Consider the following 25,255-nt stretch of genomic DNA (forward strand, 5'->3'; position numbering starts at 1 on the left):
TGCTAAGCTATTACTATTTTGACAACTAGATTGGCACAACCTCATTGGTAGGACTTACAAATGATACATTAAATGGAGAAAAAGTGAGAAATAGCTTAGTACTTAACGTGGTGGAGGTTATAGAAATATTTGGATGAAAAGTAGCTAATTTGCTGTGACTATTTGTCAGCATGTTATTGTACCGGTCAGGCCAAAGTTGCACATAAATTCTCAATCAGTGTCTCAGGGTATCCCAAGAGGAGCAGAAGTAATCATGATATAGCCACCAATGCTACCCATTCCCAGGACAGCGCCATCAATATGCCATATTTCACGACCAGGATTAACTGACAGCGCCCCTAGTGATGTGCGGCACCCCTACATTGATTGAGAACCAATAACAGTGCAATCGGCACGTTCCTGTGACTGAAACAGTGTCCGCTTCCTGCTGATACACAGGGATGGGTGCCACTTCACTGACCCAGTAGTCGGTGTGGGTGGGGGGATCTGGAATTCTGGAGCAGGGACACAGGTAGTCCATCTTACAGTCCCTGAACCATATTATATTCCCTTTGGCTCAGCACTATTATATTCCCTTTGGCTTTGGCCTGCAATGCAAGCGCTCCAGATGAAGTGTTGGTGAAACAGTATCATTGAGGTAGTAATAGTAAAGCAGCATCATTGAGGCATTATAATGAAGAAGTATCATTGAGGCAGTTATAATGAAGCAGTATAATTGAGGCAGTATAATGAAGCAGTATCATTGAGGCAGTATAATGAAGCAGTATCATTGAGGAAGTATAATGAAGCAGTATCATTGAGGCATTATAATGAAGCATTATCATTGAGGCAGTTATAATGAAGCACTATCATTGAGGCAGTATAATGAAGCAGTATCATTGAGGCAGTATAATAAAGCAGAATGATTGTGGCAGTATTGGTGAAGCAGTATCATTGTGGCAGTGTTGGTGAAGCAGTATCATTGTGGCAGTATTGGTGAAGCAGTATCATTGAGGCAGTATAATGAAGCAGTATCATTGAGGCAGCATAATGAAACAGTATCGTGGCAGTATTGATGAAGCAGTATCATTGAGGCAGTATAATGAAGAAGTATCATTGTGGCAGTATTGGTAAAGCAGTATCATTGAGGCTGTATAATAAAGCAGTATCTTTGTGGCAGCATTGGTGAAGCAGCAGCATAATGAAACATGATTGTGGCAGTATCATTGGTGAAGCAGTCATGATTTGGTGCAGTATCATTGGTGAAGCAGTATGATTGAAGCAGTATGATTGTGGCAGTATTGGTGAAACAGTATGATTGTGGCAGTATTGGTGAAGCAGTATGATTGTGGCAGTATTGGTGAAGCAGTATCATTGAGGCAGTAAAATGAAGCAGTATAGGTGAAGCAGTATCATTGTGGCAGTATTGGTGAAGCAGTAGCACTGAGGCAGTATTGGTGAAGCAGTATCACTGAGGCAGTATTGGTGAAGCAGTATCATTGAGGCAGGATAGGTGAAGCAGTATCATTGAGGCAGGATAGGTGAAGCAGTATCATTTAGGCAGTGTTGGTGAAGCAGCACTGAGGCAGTATTGGTGAAGCAGTATCACAGAGGCAGTATTGGTGAAGCAGTATCGTGGCAGTATAGGTGAAGCAGTATCATTGTGGCTGTATTGGTGAAGCAGTATCACTGTGGCAGTATTGGTGAAGCATTATCACAGAGGCAGTATTGGTGAAGCAATATCACAGAGGCAGTATTGGTGAAGCAGTATCTTGGCAGTATAGGTGAAGCAGTATCATTGAGGCAGTATTTGTGAAGCAGTATCACTGAGGTAGTATATTGAAGCAGTATCATTGAGGCAGGATAGGTGAAGCAGTATCATTGAGGCAGTGTTGGTGAAGCAGTATCATTTTGAGGCAGTATTGGTGAAACAGTATCATTGAGGATGTTACTGTGGTTGTGTTATTGAGAATGTTGGAACTGTATTTCTTATTCAGCTATGCAGACTTAATGAATTCAATCTAGTTTAAAATAGTTAGTTATGCCATATTTATGTAGACTTTGATTATTGGATGTCAGTGTAATGTCTTGGCAAGCTTAAATTGTGTCAGTTTTAAAATATGAAGTGCAGTGCACAGGATGTCCATTAGAATTGCAGGGATAATTGGTCGTTACAAAAACATATAGCTTTGTTTTGAGATAAGAGGCACCACATTACTATTGAACATATCTGAACTGTCTTAAATATTACTGATCATTTAGAAAGCTGTGACAGAGGAAAAGGGTGACATGTTGTTGCTGGCTGTATCTTGATATTCTCTCTTGCATGTGACCAAGTCCTTGTGATGTATTGCTTGCTGGCAGATCATGGCAGGTGTGATTACATAACAAATGTCAAATCCAGCCTGCTTGAACTGAATGCTGGTCATATGGAATTACTCTGTTATGAGCTTGATATGAGGTTGGATGATGTTGACCCTGACAACTTGCGTTAAGTCGATACCTGACCGTGCCCATATTGTGGTATTCTCATTGCACACCTATCAATATTCATGTGCTTGTGCACCGTTGCTGAAATTCCAAAAAGGATGTAACTAGACACGTCAAACAATGCAATTACGTCACTCAAATATCACAGTTCAAGTTTTTTGGTTTTTTTAGAATATGTTAAGTTTACAGGTGTGATCAAATGAATATTCCTTGCATGTTTTAATAGTTACCATCATTTAGATGTATTCAGTACCATTGTTTGTTGTTGCCTCTCACAATAAGGGTGTTTTGTGAGAATGAATATGTAAAATATTGATTTCAGCAGTCAGTTTCTGACATCGACCTGCTCCGTGAACCTACACCACAACACTGCACCACACGCCTACCTAACAACACAATCCTCTGTCGCACTCAACCAACACACTTTAGGGACCGTCCATAATATATGGCTAGGGAGGGTGATGATGATTTTTCATGGCAAAGCAATGTACGAAATACACACACACACACACCTTAGTTTTAAGCATAATTGCTGCCCCCCTAACACATGTGGACATAATTGATGACCCAACCCTCCCCAGAACAAAATGGGTGTCCACCCCTTAAAATCATCATCACTAACCAAACACACACACCCCAAACCAAACACCCCAACACACTCCCAACAACACCCCCTATATTGTCATAAATGGCGACTAACGGGATCTGGTGGTCAGGCTCACTGACCTGCTTGACACATGGCATCATATCCCACTTGCGTAAATCGATGCTCATGCTGTTGATAACTTAACCTCCAGCTTATGACTGGAATATTGCTGAGTGCAGCGTTCAAGAACAAACTACCAACACACCCTACTGTTGCAGCCAACCAACATACCCAGGTACACACCCCACTGTCATTTCTTCACTGTTTTCCATTGCCACATTCAAGCATCCTGTGCCCTTGTCCTCCACAACTGTGTTAGTTTCACCACCAATCTGTCAGCTGACAGTGTTAGATAAGCCTCAGGATGTGTGTTGTTCTGGCCTGTACACTTCTCTGATCCCCTCAAGGATGTATTGGTCTGAATCAAACCCACCTTGGAAGGTCTATGTGGGTCAGACACACTGTCCAACAGGATTAAATGTAATCTCGTAGTTTACCCCAGACATCCTGAAACTCCCCATCACTTCATCGGCAATGCAATTGTGTAAACACAGGAACAAGCCTTGGGCATTGAGATGATGGCCCATTTGGTCATTTTCTTACCATTTCCTGTCCATCTCTTGATTCATTCTCAGGCTTCAGTGCCAGTCAGTGATGAAATCACCGGTCTCCTTGAGTCTGGCGTGATGGCAGTTCAACTAGCTTGGAGTTACCAGTTTGTTGTTCAGCCTTTGAGCTTAGTCTGTCTCACAGTCCCTGAACCACATTATTTTACCCAATGTCTAGCGCTCCCTGCATGCTAAATCCCTAAATGGAGCAAGTCTAGATTTTCCCAACTCACTGGGTCTCCCTTTCAAGATAATGGACTTATTTGTTACTATCAAAATTATATACATTTAGTGACTAAGCGTTAGTCTACATTTGTGCTCTGTACTCATTTCAGTTTGTGACTTTTTATGTTATTGTAAATCAGTCTTTTGTTTTTGGATTAAATATTATCCGTATATTTGTTATCCTAAATGTCTTTTCAATTGTGGCTTCAACATGAAAGAAAAAGATGTGAGGATGCTGAAAGGTTAAGACAAGAAAAAAGAAAGAGAATAAATTAATCTTTTAAGTTGACTGGAATTGATGGAAACTATTGATTCTTCCATGGTAATGACTTTCAACCGTCTTTGATATGTATCATTTGCCGAAAGCCAATAGCTTTCATGTTGGCCTGTTGAACAGAATCTTGACATATGTCCTGATATAGTGGAACCAAGGGGTTCAGTTGTTCAGTAAACTAACAAATTGTTCCCCCTCTAACTTAAAGGTCTAAGAGGTTTACGGGACTGTAATCAAAGTCAAAATGGCCGACTTTTGATGGTGTAATCCCCACTTGTCTGGAGCAGACGCAAGGATACTTGTTAGGGGTGGAGCTGTGTCAATATTTGCTGCTGACTTTTAACACGGCAATTCCGTTACATAGTCACTGACAAATCCAACAGGACAAAACATACTTCAGAGGGGGAGAAAGAATGTTACAAATTTTGTCTCATGATGACAAACATCCAGGGTGTAAGGAAAATTTTCAAAATTGTTCAACGTATTTGAATTTATCCAGTGAGAATTCTGCTGTTGATTACACAACAAACAGTGTGTGTGCGTGAGTGTGGCATTGTTTCTTGTGTAGGTATGACGGGGCTGTAGTCCAGACACGCTAGCTCCCTCACCAATGACTACCACATGGGTGACGCTGGACTGCCAGGCTCACCAAAATACCGTAATACTCCCAAAAATGTGCAGAATACAGTGTCCGATCTGTGACCAGTTGGAGTATGATTTAAAAGTCAGGTTCAGGTTGAATATAATTGCAAAATGAAGAAGAGAAGATATGCCTTGAAAATATTCTGTGATTTGTCATGTATCATTTGACAAGAGATGACAAATGTTCTTTCATTGTGTCTCTTGCCATCTTCATTGTGTTAGCCTGATTAGCCTTAGTCCCGAACCATTGGTTGATATTCCGGCTGTATGGGGGCAGTATGTAAATAATCGAGTCTGGACCAGACAATCCAGTGATCAACATCACGAGCATCGTTCTACGCATGGTCAAGAAACCAATGCTGATGGTAAAGCTAGGAAATAGTTTGGAGTGGTCAGATTCGATAACTTGGTTGATTACATGTCATTGAATCCTGATGGTGGAGTGGTTGTTGCTAGCAGTACTGATCACTAGATTGTCTGGTCCGGATTTCATTCTTTAGAAGCTGCCATCATATTCCTGGTATATAGCTTGTCAATATAAGAACAAATGTTTTCCTCTGGAAACCTTAGTGCCACTTATGCACTGAAAATAGTTCCACTGTTTCTGTGAGTCTGAGAGGGTTTCCATGTATTTGTAGTATTTCCAGGGCTACATGTTTGTCCAGCACAAGTACATGCATGTAGCTGTATAAGTCGGATAATCTTGAATGTGATGTTAAACCCATTTCACGAGGCGGTGGGGTAGCCTAGTGGTTGAAGCATATGCTCGTCCCGCCAAAGGCTTGAGTTCGATTCCCCACATGGGTACAATGTGTGAAGCCCATTTCTGGTGTTCCTTGCCGTGATATTGTTGGAATATTGCTAAAAGCGGCTTAAAACCCAACTAACTTACACTAAACCCATTTCACCAGGTACAGATACATTTATTAGAGAGACTATGGTGAGGGGAAGCCACATGGGTAGTCACCTATTGTTTCTTTTTCAAACCATTTCCCTCCACACACCGTATCAGGTTAGTTTATTCTCCCTTTCTCTGCCATTTACATGATCTTGTCATAATTATCAATGTTTATGCTTTGTGGCCATGCATCGTGTTAATTCCTCTGTCATAGAGTCTTCACAACACTGGCAGGTACTTTCAGGAATGGAGGCTCTCAAACCTGGGTCGTGTCTTAAGTGACAAGTCAGAAAATTTGTATGTGTAACTTCTCCATAACAGCATTAACTTACGCATACAGATTTGTGTATAACATTGTATGGAATGTATCGGCTTTGAATCTGTCTGGAATCTCAGGAGGAATCAGATGTCTTGTAGGAAAGACATGTCTTATGTTATACTTATAAATATTGGATTGAATTACTAGGTGAAGTCCCAACCGTGTCTTGGCTGTATTAGGCTATTAAAGCACTATATGATGTTTCCTGGGTGACGGTATCCAGTGCTAATCATCGTGAGTGAGTCAGTTTGGTTTTATGCTGCTGTAAGCAATATTCCAGCAATATCATGGCGGGGGACACCAGAAATTGGCTTCACACATTGTACCCATGTGGAGAATCGAACCTGGATCATCGGCATGACAAGCAAACATCTTACCCACTAGGCTACCCTACCGCCCTGGATCTGAGCAGCAACAGCTCCTGATCATCACCATGTCATGGACAAATGCTGCTCTCACCTAGTGTATGAAAATATATGGTTAACTTGTTTTGGTCCAGTCTTTTGTGAAACATTTCAGTTTTCTAGACATCTCTGATGCCCATCAGAATATCAGGTTGATCTTTCACTATGGAGTATGTTACTGTAGCAGGTCGCAGTAACTCAACATACCTGTCTACCAACACCCACCCCTTGAACCATACATACACACCTACATTATAAACCTGAACTACCTGAGCATCTTCAACCAGAGTTTTGTCCATTCAAACTCCATCTACCAGTTTCAGCTGAGCTTTGTCCACCTGAGCTTTGCTTATCCAAGCTTCCTCTACCAGAGTTCCATCTAACTGAGCTATGTCTACCTGAGCTTTGCTTGTCCAAGCTTCCTCTACCAGAGCTCTATCTAATTGAGCTATGTCCACCTGAGCTTTGCTTGTCCAAGCTTCCTCTACCAGAGCTCTATCTAATTGAGCTATGTCTACCTGAGCTATGTTACGGAAGACTTCACCGAGAGACTTCTCCCTCAGATGCTGCTCTGTTTTGCCTCACCTAGATATATTGTTTAGTACCACATGGCCTCAATTCCCAACGTTACATCTAAATTGTAGAAATTGTTTGGGTGCATAGATAGTTCTACCAATAGGCAACATAACATTGGGACCACTGGGTACACTGTCTCTCCAAATTCCTGTTTTGCAAATAATGTTCTCGTCTATCACTGGTCATTGAGCATGTTGGCATGTTCACAGAGACTTGTAACTTGCAGTGGAACTCATGCATTAGATAGGACATTATTGAGGTGCGATACAGATGTTATTTACTGATTGGGGCAGACCACCATGCAGGTATTGGTGGATCTCATGCATTAGATAGGACATTATTGAGGTGGGATACGGATGTGATTTACTGATTGGGGCAGACCACCGTGCAGGTATTGGTGGATCTCATGCATTAGATAGGACATTATTGAGGTGGGATACGGATGTGATTTACTGATTGGGGCAGACCACCGTGCAGGTATTGGTGGATCTCATGCATTAGATAGGACATTATTGATGTGGGATACGGATGTTATTTACTGACTGGGGTGACCAACTTGCAGGCATTGGTATATTGGTATATTTGTTTGTCAGGTACTGTACCACTACATGTTGGCCCACTGTGATGCTTAACTGATGTTATACTTTTACATTTCTGTGCAGTTGTGATGAAAACTTTGTCCCCACACAGACATGTTTTTGTGAATGAGTGAGTGAGTTGGGTTTACTGCTGCTATAAACAGTATTCCAGTTATATCACTGTATGGGAAGATAGAGCAAAGTGATGCTCGTCCTAGATGTGGCTTGCTGACAAACCTAAAACATAATCATATGATAAACATTATCAGGATAAAGTGGGATTTGGTATTTGTCACATCTAGTGCCTCAGATGACTGGACTGCCATGACCCCACATGGCTGTAAGGTTGTGTATGTTCCACACTTCAACCTAGCAGTACATAAGTGAAGGCACTATATTCCTCTTGTAACAGCCAACAATATGGCTTTACTACTGTCTCTGAAATGAACAACTTTTACAGAAAAACAGTTTGTAGGTAAGCTGAATGAAATATGATAAAAAGGAACCAGAAAACTTTCTTCTTTTCAGAAACTGCAGTAATCTGGACTAGAGGTCAGAGGTGTATATGGCTGCCATGGCTATATGTGTTTCAGAGTCCGTATGATAGACTAGAATCTGGCTTACAGTAGTTGTGACTTGATTGCTTTATGCACCATAGGGGAGGTCTGTCTGTCTGGAGAGTGACTGCCTAACCCCACAGCCTTGTGGGTAGAGCATGTGTCTGGGGATTGAAAGGTTCACGACTGGAAGGTTGTCAGTTCGATCCCCTCAAGTCATTTCATAGCCAAACCATGTTTAAAGGTGGTATTTGTTGTTAACCTAAATCTTGGAGTATGGCATTAAGGGGATTATAATATGACAAGGACCAGTTTTCTTTAAGTCTGTGTAATGTGTCTGAGGTGGGGTGTATCTTAATGTCACTGGTTGGCATTCTCCAAGATGATTGAGATGAAAACAGGGAATGAAATGGCTGACATCTCTATTTACACTTCTGTGTCATTTACAGGCACATCGTGAAAAATGCTACCAGCCTATGCCCTGATGTAAATTAAAAGGTTGCCATCCATTTCAGTGTTTGCTGTGAGCAATGACACGTCAAAAAAGCATCGTGTTAAAAACAAGGCTGTATTTTCACCTTTGATTATTTCTTCATTAAATTCAAAAGAAAAAGTCTGGCTAAGTTCATCTTGCAAGATTGACATTTTGTTAAGTTTAAGAGGACAATGAAGGAATATTTGCCTTGAGAAATGGGTATGTTCTGTAATGAGAGAAAAGTGAAGTTTAAAAAGTATTCATTTCTCTTTGGACCTGATAAGGAATTATACTGGGTGTGTAGTTTTTCACTGTACTTTTTAAATTTCATTATTAGATTTCTTTCTGCTTGGGAGCATAGTGTCTGTTGTCCTAGACACAATATCCAATGTAATAGCTGATTCTTCTTTTCATTTTCAACTTTGATTTGTTAGCTTAGGTGTAATTCAAGGGACTGCATGGGATCAGAAGATATGGAAACAATTTGGATATCTTTATTTCCATGTAATTTTCTTTGGTTGGTCGAAATTCTGTTGCAAATTCTGTGCTATGAGAGCTGTTGCTTGTATGAACCTGCCCAGCTGTTGGGAGCACCATCTAGGTGTGCAGATTTGTGTCCCTTCGACTGCCAGGATCTGCTGGTTATGAGAATAAATCCATGATTAGACCCAATTATTATCCTAAGCTATCACTTTCCTCCAACTTCATGCTGCAGGGGTACGCATGAGTGTTCCAAAACACTGCTATCAACTAACTATGCAGAGTTCACTCCCTTGGGTTTTTCGGGAACCCATGCTTGTAGGTTCAAATAAGATTTGATTTTTATTCTTTGTTTACAGCACTATGCCTGTGAGTTACACAAATGTCTAAGACATGCATTGTTTTTGTCTTTCCTACCTATAGTATAAAGCTGACATGCAGTAGAATAACGGAAATACTGTTCAAAACAATGTTGATGCCCTCACTCACTTCACTGGGTAATGGTTGACAACAAAGATTTGTCTGGTCCAGACTTTTATCCAGTTATTTACAGGATGCTGTGATAAAGCTTGAATAGTGCTGGCTGTGGCATTAAAACAACATTTAGCCAATCAGTTTTACAGTTTGATATATAAGGAATGGATTCTCACTGTTATCCCATAGCTCTTGATCTAAATAATTACATTTTGCCAGCAATTGCCTCAAAGATTACAAGAAGTTAACCCAATAAAGATCTAATGACAGAGGATAGATAGCTGGGACATGATGAAGTGCATTTTAGACCCTTGCATTTTTTGTGTTAATGGAATAACTTGCAAATATGCTGTGTCTGTTAGAAAGGGCCATCAGTTATAGTCAGCAGTGGTGTCTCGGAGACGTGGGCGGTATATATTGTATTACCTTCAGCATAGCTGATGTAATGTGAATTGGGGAATATAAGCTTGTATCACCCAAATGCTAATCAGAGATCATGGATATGAATGCGTGAATGAGTAGACTTTTATGCTATCTTTAGCAATATTCCAGCAAGATATGATATCAGGGAACACCAGAAGTGGGTTTCATACATTGGACCCTTGTAGGGATTAAAGCAAGGTCCATCCGCCATGTATTTTCCAGGAGGTTGGGGGGCGGTTGGGTAGCCTAGTGGTCAAAGCGTTGGCTCGTCATGCCGAAGACCCGGGTTCGAATCCCCACATGGGTACAATGCGTGAAGCCCATTTCTGGTGTCCCCTGCCGTGATGTTGCTGGAATATTGCTAAAAGCGGCGTAAAACCAAACTCAGTCAGTTACTCCAAGAGGTTGTCCTACCGCTGGCCCTCTTTGACATGGTAGTTTCACTTTCCAAAATCGTAGTGTGAAGCACTTATCTGTGGGATTTTCTGCATAATGTTGTGTTTTCCAAAGTGTGAGACAGGCAGTGTGATGAACAGAATTGTTTGGGGACAGGTCACGTGAGACAGGCAGTGTGATGAACAGAATTGTTTGGGGACAGGTCACGTGAGACAGGCAGTGTGATGAACAGAATTGTTTGGGGACAGGTCACATTGTGCCCTGGTTTATATTAAGTCCCTGGAACCTATGCTTTTGTACAAGTCAGTAATACGGATAAGTTTGTCAGACTTGGAGATTTGGAGCATTGTGTGTTGTAGTGCCATGATTGGGTGAAATGTTGCTCCCATGATTTGAATGTCTTGATTGCGTGGATCATTGTTCAGGGTTCAATCCCTGTGTTGCCGCGTCCAGACTCCAGTATGTACATCATACAGTATGATGATACAGCTGAAATCAAGCCACACTAAAACAATACAATTTCCATGTTTCTGCATACATTGTCCCCAAGTAGTTACAGGCTGGTTTTCTTGTATGTTTGCTTGACTCTCCCCGTAGGGTGTCTAGGGTCATGGAATACTTCTGAGTTTAAACCTCATGTTGGAATATTTGAGATGCATTTAGAAGTTGGAAGAACATAAAGAAAAGAGTTTTGTTTTCTGGACAAGTGAATAAGCCGCAGTGCATTCCCACATATTGCTTACTCAGTGTTTACCTCATGAAGTGGAAATACCATCATTCTATCCCAAGGGTTCTGCAAGTGAGTACCCTCACAGGAGAAGTGACCCAGACAAGGTGTATTGGTGTTTAATGAAGGATTGGGGTGTGTATTTCTGTAATACTGACCTCCCTGTCTCAGGCACTTCAAGAGGCTTGTGAGTGTGTGAAGATTAATGTCAATATTTGGAAACGTTTGCCCAGGTATTAATTGATTACTGAATACATTTCCAATTTGTCTATTAAGGAAATTCAGTTTGTAGATTGTCATTACATCTTCGAGAAATGCTAAGACACCTTCAAGAATTTCGAAGATCGTACACAGTGTTCTGTGCAATATGAGAACCATGATAGAGCGTGGGTGTAGGTCTATGAGAACCATGATAGAGTGTGGGTGTAGGTCTATGAGAACCATGATAGAGCGTGGGTGTAGGTCTACCAGAGCAGTAGTTATTGAATGGTTGCTGAGATGATTGGCTACAGGTCATGTTAGACTGACAGGAGTACGCACACTGAGAGTTTATGTGCATGTGATCGATTGCCAAGGACAAAAGGGGAGGTCATCCAAGTTCTCAACATCACTGATTATACTCAGTATGACAAAAATATTTGAATCAATGAACTAAATGTTTGTGGCAGAGGAATGATACTACATGTCTATACTTATTGACATTTTAGTCTTTTTTCTTCAAGGTTAAGGTCAGTAATTTGTTGTCAAACAATAACCATATTATAAAAATACAAACAGTATTGTAAGATAATTATCATTATATCATGAATAGGTGTCAGTTGCTTGATAATACTCTTAGTATTTAGCCATTAAGCTCATATTACCGATACTGAATAGAATTATCAATTCAGACTTCTACTACTTAATAATACTGCTAGTTTCTAATGGTCATATCAACCATATTATCAATACTTGATAGACTCCTGCTGGTTGATGACACTGTCAGTATCAAATAACTTTTGTAATAGTATTATCAATACTGGATATATTTTTACTGATTGATTATACTGCTCAAATCCCATGATCATTATAAATATATCATCAATATTGGATATACTGGTTGAGACAGTATCCCATGGATGACAGCAGGACATCACAGCAGTGGACCTTACAGAAGATGAAACAGTGTGTCAGACCAGACACGATGACTTCTGGAAGAAGATGTGAGTGGAATCCGAGTCCACCCATTGCAGTCACTGTTCTCATGTCTTCTACTGTAATATTCCTGGTAATCAATAACACAAAGACATGACTTGTTTGACTGTCGCCACGGTTTCAGGCAGGATCTCATCTCCAGGATGTTCATGTCATGACAAATGTGTTGACATGTCATTTTGCGACTTTATGGGGGCAGTGAAAACCCAGATAACAAAGATGCTGTAGTTTGTGGAGTTGTCTCCCCTGGTGTCCCAGGATCCAATAATTGTGGTTTTGAATCCCTGAGTCACAATGATTATGATAACTGGTTTCTCGGCAGGAGACCTGTTCTCCATGTTTTTCGCCTAAGTGGTAAGCATGCCCCCTTAGGAATCAAACCTGGGTTTTTGTCATTAACTAGCACTTTAACCATTGTGCTACCCCATTTACTCTTCAAAATTCCCTATATGGCTGAATGTGATGTTAGATTAATTAAGAATCTCAGACCCAAGTTGTTTTAGTGTAACAAGAAGCAGTGTGCAGCTCAGCCGGAATTCCTGACAAACAGTGTACCAGACATTGGGTGCTTCTATCAGTGAAGTCTGCCTCGGCTGGATGTAGATCTGGCCCATTACAGACTTTGTTAACGACTCGATGTGAGCAACATGTAGGCTACTTGCGTCACTATGTGAAGAGTCCGTGAACCATCTTCACCTCGCAGTTCTTTTCCAATTTCCAGAGAATCAGTCTGAGCTCAAGACGGGTGATTGTATTGACGAAGTATACAAGTTATTCTAGGATGTAGTTATCCCAGAGCTACTTCATTCTGATGTGGTCCACAAGGTTCCACTGCTGAAGACTCAATCTGTGTTTGCTGGTTAATGTTGGGATCTTGTCTGTTCATATTGGAACATTGTTGCTACATTTGTCTGTGTTATATAATGCTGTGTTTTACATCATAACATATTCTTTAGAGGTATTTGTTGGTATTAATGGCATTTTACCATTTGTAATTCATGTTAGAAGATATGAATGTGTTTGTTAAGATGCTGTGTTTTTAGTGGTTATAGTGGTATGTTCTATTTTTTATTATTTTTTCTCATTCTTTAGTGGGATTTGCTGGTATTAATGGTGTTTGATTGACAAGTTTATCTCTTTGTGTTTAATTGTGTGTCTTGTCCGTGACAATACAGATATGTCTCTGTTAAGACACAGTGATACTGTGTGTTTACTTATAAATTGTCTTTTTTATGTGATAGTCAAGGTGAACCCCCTTGTTCTTTAACAGTGTTTGTTCTAAGTTTTTCATTTTGTAGAGGTTTCTGCTGTTGTTAGATATAGTTTAAATGATATAAAAGAAGATCTATATTGCGTTATGGATGTCCTGACCAAGACTTTCATGTTCCACCAGCCTTTTGAGTAAATATGATCTAAGATCATCTTCCATTAGCTCTGCCACCCATAAAGGCCTCAGAGGTAAAAGTAACAATAAATATTTCAACTATCATAAAAATCATTTTATGATTATGACTTTATCCAAAGCATGTGTTTATGACTCAAAATGAAGTAGTCATGATACCAAGTAAAAAGGGTATCCTGTACAATCCGTTCAATAAGGTGTATGGGCGGTGGGGTAACATAGTGGTTAAAGCGTTCGCTCGTCACACCGAAGACCCAGGTTCGATTCCCCACATGGGTACATGTGAAGCCCATTTCTGGTGTCCCCCGCTGTGATATTGCTGGAATATTGCTAAAAGTGGCGTAAAACCTTACTGACTCACTTATTCGGTAAGGTGTATGTCATAATTGATGTAATTGTTAGAATTGAGATTTCAAGCACAGAGCTCATCTTTGTACATTTATCACTAAGTGGAGACAGGGGGTCTACATATTGTTATTGTTATTACCATTTTCACACAGTTCAGTGTTGTATTGAATTGAACTACGTCAAGTTAATTGAATCAGATCCTGACACCGATTCACCTCTTAATGTTTGACTCGGAATTAAATAAAAACAGATTTAATAGAAATGTGATCATCTGCTTATGGCCTTCACTTAATAAATAGACTGAATGTAATTGAATAAAAACAAACATGTATTGTTATTAATGTCACTGTTTTATTGGCACAATCAATATCATAATATCTTAATAACATTTAGAGGTTTTCACTCATATTCTTTCCTTTTCCATTACTAGTTTCAGTTTATTCAATAATTCATATCACTGTCTATAGCTCTTTAATACTTCTCAAAAAGAATTCAAATTAAAAGCAAACAGTTTTTTATGTGTGTTCAGATTTCGTGGGGCTATGTTTGGTATAGGCTTGTATAAGTGTGACTCACGCTGTTTGTATAGATGTTTTGAAGCATGTACCGATGTCTGAATGATACTTCAAGGACAAGCTGCAGTGATTCTCACTCTTGACGGGGGTATATTTTTATCAAAGTATGTTTTCCTGTATTGATCAGCGCTACCGCCAAGCATTGTCAGTTCGTCAGTCAAGTCTAACCTTTTTCCTGCTTATAGGAAACCAGTGGATGTAGAATTCACTCACTTGAATAGTCAGCTTGTTTCCATTTCCTCTTCGAGAGGCCTCATGTCCCCCAACAGTTTATCTCCAGACTGGGAAATGGTGCTAGAATTCATTTTAATTCAATCTATTCAAATCTTTTTCCCCTGGCTCTTTGATCCCAGGAAAAAATGCAGATTATTTCTTTCACATTTATTGGCTTTATCAGAGTTTTACATGGTGAAGAAATGACAAACAGTGGCCATTTTCATGGCAGGTTGCCTGTAGAGTCAGTGGTTCTCAACTGAGGAAATATAAGAGACAAAGGCCTTTCCATGTTCATGGGAAATCTCTGTTGAAGACGGTGGTGATTATTGTATGATTCTGACTGAATCTTGAGCATGTCCCTATAAATTACTGTTAAACAGTGATGATTCCAGGCGAAAAGATCACATTGTTTTCACAATCACAAACACATCCAAGGGCATAGCAATTGTTGACTGAAAAACAGAAACAAAAACTCCACAGGAACATATAATACAAATACAAATAGGGAATTGTATCTAATCTAATCACTGATTCATGATTTTGAAATTTTGAAAGAAATGAAGGGAAATGTGCCTTAGGTGTTTTAGTTGTATGGCATAATTTCTATATAGAGAGTGGTTAAAGCTATAATTGTTTTATTCTCATGAAGTTTTCAAGAAATACACATCCTGTAACTTGGCATCAAGGTAGTAAAAGACAAGAAATCCCCGAGATTAGACAGCGTGAGAGGAATCATGTTCAATTATTCATTCCATACCAAGAAGATTCAAAGTCAAAATGCTCTGAAAAGTCACATTTCCTGCTAAGAGTGAAATCCTTTCAAATGTGAGAATTTAAAGAATCATCACACCAAAAACATAGGTGTACAATTGAAAAACAATGAAAGTCAAATGCTCTAACAGCGTAAGATCCTGCTTAGAGTGAATTCTTTCACAAATTGAGACAAAAAGGATCATGATGGTAAAAACCATAAGCTGTAAATGATTAAGAGTCAAATGTCAACAAAAATGTGACATTTCCTGCTTTGAGTTTTTAAAATAATGGTGACAACTAGAACATGAGCTCTACTGATGAAGAGACAATGATGTACTACACATTTTCCAAGGTAATGACTTCTTCGTGGCTGATTGTATCCTCTGAAGCTTAGCTGTGACCCCGCCCATGCCATGTAACACTTCTATACCCCTTCTAATCGACATTCGCAATCAACTGATATGAAATGAATGTGATCAGTATTGATTCTAACCCTGTAGTAATAAAGCCCCTCCAGGCATGGCACCAACTATGTTGACCTAGATACGTCTGCTGGTACCCCTACCATTGGCGCTACATCCCCTGGAATAGTATTTTGGTCATAACTCCATTGGCGCCGGTCCATGATGCAAGAAATTCAGATCATTAGATGATTTAGCTCCATGAAGTTGTGAAATGTACCAGATGAATACAAATGTCTTGACCTTTCAATCCAGACTAGCCTTACAGGAAACGGCAAGAATGGAACTTGGTAGTCATTCTTGGTTCAGTCTTTGTGTTTGGATTCAAGGGTGAGGCAGGTTTAGTCGAGTACATTTGTTAGGCATGGAAGACACTGTAGAATAATAAACGCGACAAACACTTTCCATATCTATAAAAAATGTTTGGTAAAAATGGAGGCAGTGGTACAATTCCAACTATATCCTGAGCATGTGTTATGAAAACTATCAAGACATTTGTGATGAAGAATTGTAATGCATGTTTTGAAGATTTGTCTTGATATTTATGATCATTTAGGAATGTTCCCTGTAAGACCTTTCCTTAAAGAAATCAAGGTATCAAGAAAATGTGTCTGGTTTGGCACATTCACCTCAATTTGAAGGGATCAGCTTTAATAGGACAGGTCATGGACAAGGAATCTTCATTGATTGAGAAGAAACTTGGTCATGGTTGTGGATGTTAACTGTCAACTTTGTGTTTCCAGTTTAATCTTTGATTAGATAAGTTGACATTTTGGGATCAAGACCATTCAGATTTAATTTGAAGTCATCTTTGGTACTTTAAAAAACCCAAGAAAAGCAGATATCGTCAAACATGTAATGAATATACTTTCACTGACAGAATACATGCTTCAGGGACTTAGACCAGGCATAGGACTGAACCATGGAACAGTTGCGTTCTGATGATTGGGTTACATCTGATGTAGCCATTACATCTGACACATTTGTCAGGTGTTAACAATGACACTCAGGTGTTCACTGATCTAACAGAGGTGAGGAGTTCCACTTCTAACTGTGTTTAGGATGCTCATCCAGGTGCTCCAGTAGGAGATATAGCCCATATCACATGGAGTGTAGGCTGGTGTCAAGTATATGTTCATCAGATTGGTGGGAGAGTATGCTTCCTTGAAGAGTGACGATGTATCTTGGAGTAGTTGTCTGAGCTTATCAGAATCAGGTAATGATGTCATCGAGATGATCTGGATGCATGCCAGACATCGTGCCATGAATGGTTAAGATATCACATTTGGATGATGCTTTTGGATAATCGTGATGAAGTGTATCTCTGATACTGGTGAACAGCTGCACTAGGCTGTGTGTCACGACACAGATATTTCGGGGGAATTGATGTCACTGTTTGATAAACATATTCTATCTTAATGTTTCTCATGATAACTAAATTTTTTGTTATTTTTGTTCTTTCTGTTTTTATATAACAAGCGTAAAAATACATATTTTTGAGTGGGGTCATGGAAGTTAGACATCAGATCAAACAGAAGCCTGTTAAGATTGCCTGTTAAGTAAAGTTTCAGCGGCAGGTATATCCTTGAACTGATCTCTTTATCATTTGGTTATATACACATATATCATGTACAGTATGTATGAAATTGTGATTTTCTGAGTGATGTCTAATGATGTCTGTTAGACAAGAGAACTGTGTTGTGTGTGTTTAGATAACAAATGAATGCTTGCTTCTCTTCTTATACTTATATGTAATACCCTGTAGAAGTTTAAGAACACTTTATTCGTATTTCTATATCTTGCCATGACAGATTAAGTACTCTCTGGTAATATGAAACAATAAGATGTTCTTTATCTTCTCCTGTGTTGTGTACATTGTGTCATTATTGAAATTGCCGACATCAACAAGAAGGAAGACTGTTCTCCAAATGTTCTATCTGATGTTCATTCATCAAATTGTGGGTCATCAGACCCATGAAGCAGATAATTTAGAAAAGTGCATGGATGGATTTTTTCCTACATGTTGACATAATTAACAGTCTATTACATGCTGTAGCAGGAACTGCAGCTCCAACATGTGATTACTGTCAGTAATTGACCCTGTAAGGATTAGATCACAGTAATAACCATAGCAGATTGCACCAGGTCATGCTGATGGGGCTTCTTTGAGAGCAGGCTTCCGAGAGTCGGGAGATGCACTGGGCAGTTAACTGGTGCCCGAAGCATACCATTCCCCAATAACAATTTTCGGGTGAAACTCTCTACAGCTCCATATGATTTGTTGGAACAACTGGGTACTAAGTCACATTAACTATTTTATTGTGTTTTACTTTGGGTATTTAAATATTTTGTTGTTCCTTTTGCTGCATTCAGTATTCTTTTCATCCGTTTGATTCTAGCCTGCTAATATTTGGGTCTGGTCCAGATGATCCAGTGATTAACATCATGAGTAATTGGGACACCATTACATGTGTCAGGTAAGACAGTGAACCTAACACCTGATCCGGTTAGTCGCTTGTTGTGACAAGCATGAATTGCTGAACACCAATTCTAACCGAGATCTTGATGTGTCTTAGATATTTTTAGTTTCTTTGCTGCAGTCTATTGGGTTGTTTAACCAGTGAGAAGACATAAAAACAAGTCATGTCAAGCAACTTAAAATGAATTAGGTAATGGCAATGCATTTATTTTTGTATTCTAGCCAGGCTCAGTGACTATAGAGAATGTCGCTGTACCTCAATAGCTTGGGAAAATATTTGTAAAAACATATCACTTGATTATGACATCCAGACACTTGTGCACAGATCAATGTCAATTGGCTGGAAAATTATGAGATCAGCATTAAATAACTAAAACTATTATGTACTGTGTTTGAAATTATATGTCGGCTGTAGTTAGCCTCCATTGTACAAACCTTGAAAGAAAAATATCCAGAAGTCTCATGCAAGATGAGATTTGTTCGAAAGTGTGGATGCTGTGGGCTTCTTCAAATACAATAAAAGTCAGTTTAATAAAACCCTGAAAGTATTTTTAGTCCGAAATTTGATATTAGTCGACATAAAAATTCTGAAACAGCCAGTTTTCTGTGGCCCAGTTTTGGGAAATGGAGATTATATCATTGCACAGCTGTGGAGAGGAAATAAGCAACGAAAACAACACTTGACATGCGAGAGTTTGTTAGAGATCAAAGAATCACTGATACATGTATTCGTCTCAGTGCATCTCAATGAGAGCTCCTGTCCATTGAAGACGACCTTGGAGATGGTTGTGTCGTGATCGATATGCGCCTGTGTGATGTAGTTCGGCTGACTCTGGTTGCGGTAATTTGAATATTGTGTCTGAAAAATGGTCTGTGAGCGGAGATATGGCATATAAACTATATGCCATATGCATCCCAATTAGTCTGAAACTGATAACTTATCTGAAAATGTACTTTTTCCATTTGATAATAGAATACAAAGTTAATCTGATGACTTGAGGGTGATTTGAATGCATGCATCATGTTATTGCTTTGTGTTGCTTCAGCCTGTTCATAACAGCAAAGGGGCGGTGGGGTAGCCTAGTGGTTAAAGCGTTTGCTCATCACGCCGAAAACCCAGGTTCGATCCCCAAAATGGGTACAATGTGTGAAGCCCATTTCTAGTCTCCCCTGCCGTGATATTGCTGGAATATTATTGTTAAAAGCACTCACTCACTCACTCACTCAGTAGGTTCAAAACTTCAGTCTAAGAAAAGCAAGATATATGAATGTCAACTTCTTTATTGTGAATAACAATGTTTCAGAGTGTGTACTTGCTCCTTCATCAGGTGATGTGTGCTTGCTTCTTGTTAAGCATGTCGGAACATGATTTATATGACAGAAAGAAAGTATGTTTGGTCGATATTGTGAGTTTGTAGTTGTGTTAGTTGTATGTGGCATGGTGTTAACATGTTTCTTCTGCTTTCTTCTTGTTAAAACCTGAGGAGGTGATTCAGGTCATGTATGTATGTCAGCCACAGAAAACACACATCAGCAACTGGTGGAATATTTGCTGTGTCAGCTGAAGCAAGGAACTGTCACATAGTTTTACTTTGTGATTCATTCTCAGTGTGAAACATGATGATCATACAGTGATTTCAGTGTTTTCCTTGTACAGATTGTCCTTGTTAAAGGATATTCAAAATATTGTCCCCTTTACGAATATGAACAATGTCCTAGTACTCATGTCAATATGGGCCTTATTCATATTGTTAAAGAGTACTTACAAGATGTGTAGTGTAGGATGTGGACCATATTGTCCTTGTACATAGGAGTTTTGAGGCCTATTCACAAGATAAGATAAGATATTTATTACATAGCATTCCATGAAGAAACAGTGGCAGTATTCTATAAACTACAAATATAAACACAGTAGGTACAAGAAATACAAAACTATTTTGGCCTTCTGACAAGATATTCTGAAATTGTACTTGTTGGCAGATATGAACAGTATTGCCTTACTGACAAGATATTCACATTATTGCCCTTGTTAGCAGATATAAACACAGTTTTGCCTTACTGACAAGATATTCACATTATTGCCCTTGTTAGCGGATATGAACAATAATGTCCTAGGCAGTGGCTGCCTGTAGATGGTGTCATTGAGCCACAGAGGAAACTGCCTCTTCAGTGGCCTATGCTCTCTGACCTGGAAGAAGCAGTTCCTCAGTTTCAAGAACGCAGGTCAAAGGTTATGAGGTCAGCATTGAGGTTAGAGGCTTGAGAATGGGGATCATTGTCAGAAAGTATTGTGGAGTGTATTTATAGTGTAGTACATGTGCCTCCCTGTTGTTCATTCACGGTGGGGATCAAAGGCTGGAAGAAGGGGATGTAACAGTGTTAGCAGTCAGCTGGTAGAGAATGTCTCTATACAGGACTATACTGAATCTGGTGTTTCCATTATAGAGAGATGTAAGTATAATGTGGCTCAGATTATTCATACGTGTCAGTGTTGGAGAAAAAATATGACATTTCTTGCCATTCTTTCTTGGTGCCTAATTTCAGTAGGCATATATTTCCACTTTTGACATTTCCAGGAATATTTGTAGAGTGTGAACTGTGGATATTGTTGGGGGAGAGGGGTGTTGGAGCCATGTGAGGGGGAATGTTCTTCAGTGAGGCATTATGAGGTGCTCTTTGGACCCATTGTATGGATCCACGACACACACTGTGATGCTGGTTGTGTTCGGTGTGGATGGTCCAAGTTTTGTGTTACTTGCTGTAATGGTGAAAACTCTCTATTTTCTTTTTTTCATATAAGGCCAAATAAAAAAATGTTGTGGTTCTGATTACAGCTCTTTAAAATTTAGGGTAGGTAGGTTGGAATGTTCAAAAACAAATTTACAATTTCTTAGAAGTAAAGTATAAACTAATAACACATTTATCAATGTTTAATTGTTTATTTAATCAAGCTTGAGGCCATCATGTCGACTTTCTCTATCAGAATGGCTGATGTCCTTCATTGCCAGGGAAAAAAACAATGGTATCTGAACGCTTATTTTATTCATACTGCTTAAAACAAATAGGGTCGGCACCAGAATTCAAGGGTCGGTCGGGTAATCGGAACCACAACACTTTTTCTGTTGTTGCCTTATTGAAGCTCATGTGTCATGCCATAATGGATTAAGCATAGTCATTTGAAAATATTCCTGTATTCTTTACTCCCTTTGAGTAGTATATATTCATTTCAAGTTCAGAGTTTTTCAAAATAAAATGAATTCTAAATAGTCTAATGTATATATTCCTTTGATCAGTGATATGTTATGTTGTAGATATTTTACTTTTCTCAAGAAGTGAAATATTTTGTGTCGATACTCTTGACCTAAATCCAACAATGAAAAAGTTTTAGAGTAAACCCAGTTGTGGAGTACAAAAAAATATCATTCCATTTCTATTTGCACAGTATTTACAAATATTTGTTTGTATGATATCCCCACAGGGAGCCATAAATATTCATAATTTGAGATATTAATTTTCACGTTAAATGCTATATTGGTATAAAAATAGCTACTATTATTTGGACTAATGACACTTAAAGCCTCTGTAATAAACGGAGAAGAATGCTGGTTTACTGTAACGCTTTCCAAGTTCAATAACTGTGGGTACTTTGAAGTAACTCTGTTTGTATAAAGTACACACTTCCTTGGGGACATTTGTTGGTCAATACACGATTGATTCTGTCTCCGACATTGGATTGCATTTGTTACAGTTGAGTGATTTATGGTTTGTGCCAAGTGGTCCGATTCATTGGAAAGTAGCAATCAATTATGATTGGTTGCAGTGGACAGGGAAGTCACCTAGTTGAGGCACTGGCCATGCAGTCATAGTGGCTACTTTACAGCTGTAGTGATATTGTATCTAGGACTGATAGTGTATCTAGGACTGATATTGTATCTAGGACTGATATTGTATCTAGTACTGATAGTGTATCTAGGACTGATAATGTATCTAGTACTGATAGTGTATCTAGTACTGATAGTGTATCTAGGACTGATATTGTATCTAGTACTGATAGTGTATCAAGTACTTATAATGTATCTAGGACTGATAATGTATCTAGGACTGATAATGTATCTAGTACTGATAGTGTATCTGGGACTGATGATGTATCTAGGACTGATAATGTATCTAGTACTGATAATGTATCTGGGACTGATGATGTATCTAGGACTGATAATGTATCTAGGACTGATGATGTATCTAGGACTGATAGTGTATCTAGGACTGATGATGTATCTAGGACTGATAATGTATCTAGGACTGATATTGTATCTAGTACTGATAGTGTATCAAGTACTGATAATGTATCTAGGACTGATAATGTATCAAGTACTGATAATGTATCTAGGACTGATGATGTATCTAGGACTGATAATGTATCTAGGATATCTAGGACTGATAATGTATCTAGGACTGATAATGGACTGATAATGTATCTAGGACTGATGATGTATCTAGGACTGATGATGTATATAGGACTGATAATGTATCTAGTACTGATAATGTATCTAGGACTGATAATGTATCTAGGACTAATGAAAAGTATTTAAAATTTGGAATTTGTCACTCAAGCAAATGTGAATATCATTCTAAGTTATAACACTAAAAAGTGATGGTTTGATTCTTCCATATAACTAAAGTTAATCTCTCCTGCCTTGACAATTTATAGCAATATGAAGGGATAAAGGTTTTCTCAACTTCTTTTATTCAACGTGAATAGCTGCAAAATTGCTGATGCAGCTGTAATCAATATTTACTCACTCATTTAACTTATTTTGATTAGTTTGTTTATAATAATGGGGAAAAATATGTTTGTATGGTATAATATTTATTTTCGATATTGGTATAGGAAAATACATATTTAACAATCGACCATATATTTGGAGAAAGTGTAATCCCAAATATAACATATGTACATATATTTGGAGGTACTGGTGATACATTCAAGATAAGTACTATTTCCAATTAAAATATCTCTATATATACACAACCTCCCTTTGATAGCTCAGAGTAATTGTTTTATTTTGTTGATATAGTAAATATGGTACTTCCATGAGGACAGAAAAGAGCGTGTCATTCTTCATGGAGATTGGTCCATGTCTCCGTGGGTATGGGATATCAATGTGGAATATTGCTTTACAAAGGAGTATTCCACACTTTGTCCTGTTGTTATGGCTGTTTGTTAAAAATTGATATTCCCACCTGTATGGAAATACTAATATTTGTTCATCTTCCCCTGGGTTCAGTAATATTGGAGGAGGTATTTAGTCGTGGTGGTAGTTGTTGGAGTGTATATAGAAGCTTCGTTTGTAGATACGTGTGCATGTACAAATATAGAATTAAATTCTTGCTGCTTTCTTTAGTATGTTAGATTGGGGAATAAAATTGATTGTTTTGTATGACTGATATGCAGGGTTCATAATACAATAATTTCTTTAGTATAATGCACACTTTCTGCCACCCCCCACCTCCATCCCCAATAAATATACAAAAATACAGGTGTGCCTAGAGGCATGAGGGTTATGTACATGTCCATAGATACATTCTTCACATGATTACATCAAACTCCTTTGGCTTTATTGCATAGTTTTTTTACACCGGAATACAATAAGGTCTTGAGATAATGTTCAATTTATTGGTAGTTCCAGCTCAGCTTTAAGACAAATTCTGATGGTTATTGTTACTTAAGGTCTAGCAGAACAGTATGTATGATTGAAATGCTAAATCATCATGTGGGGTGATGTTTTATTGCAAAATTTAGATTTTCAAGTACCAATTTTGGGTCTGTTCATTTGCCTTAGGCGATGCGATATAGTTATTTTCTGAGCATAATGCTTGAAAAATCATTTCCGAAAAAAGACTGCATCTCCGTGAGGGGATGTGTCTGGAGTCCAGAATATATGGCTGTCATTACTGATTCACTCAACACTCACCTGTGCTTCTGTGACTTGATGCTGTTATATTTATGCAGGACAGTGGGGTAGCCTAGTGGTTAAAGTGTTCGCTTGTCATGCTGTAGGTCTGGTTTAATTCCCCACATGGTTACAGTGTATAAAGCCCGATTCTAGTGTCACCTATTGTGATATTGCTGGAATATTGCTAGAATATTGCTAGAAGTGGTGTAAAACTGATAAAACAAAAACAGATATAGTTTTGCAAGATTCTTCAATCTTTGTTATACATTTTTATGTGAATTTTGCCTCTTATACTTGTATGGCGTTGATGTGTGGTTATGCATCTCTAAGCAGTGTCTGTGTAGTGATTCACAGTGAATGGAATGTTTGAATTCTACCAGGAAATAACAAGCATCACATGCACCTGATGTGGCTCACTCTCTCACTGAGTTCTTTCAAGCTGGATCTATATATACACCAACGGCATACTGGAGACATGTTATGGGGACTTCTTTATGATTTCAGCAACTTTTGATGGGAAACTGTTCTATATTATTACTTAATTTGAAAAGTATCTTTAGAAAAGTTCTAATGCCAGTTGGTTATTGTCCAGAAAGTAAACCGATACGAATACATTTAGAGCATTTTAATAATTGTTATTGTGTGAATAGACTGTAAAGAGAACGCTTCTGATAACCTGCCACAACACTTTCTTTTTCTGTT

At 38.7% G+C, this 25,255-nt stretch overlaps 1 protein-coding gene across 6 annotated transcripts in view; it reads left to right on the top strand.

The window, feature by feature from the left end:
• The window catches only part of LOC124287962 (ras-associated and pleckstrin homology domains-containing protein 1-like), a 201,174-nt gene that overhangs the window by 128,930 nt on the left and 46,989 nt on the right, over positions 1-25,255 (top strand). The window contains exon 1 of one of the 6 annotated variants that reach the window (XM_046724463.1): positions 20,927-21,050. The exons of the other annotated variants lie outside the window; for them this stretch is intronic. The gene's annotated coding sequence lies outside the window, so the exon portion shown is untranslated. Of the gene's footprint in view, positions 1-20,926; positions 21,051-25,255 lie in introns of those variants that run through there. 6 annotated transcript variants of the gene reach the window in all.

The sequence above is a fragment of the Haliotis rubra genome, unplaced genomic scaffold, assembly GCF_003918875.1.
Source record: "Haliotis rubra isolate DU_JTF1 unplaced genomic scaffold, ASM391887v1 Scf41, whole genome shotgun sequence".
NCBI classification, from domain to species: Eukaryota; Metazoa; Mollusca; class Gastropoda; order Lepetellida; family Haliotidae; genus Haliotis; species Haliotis rubra.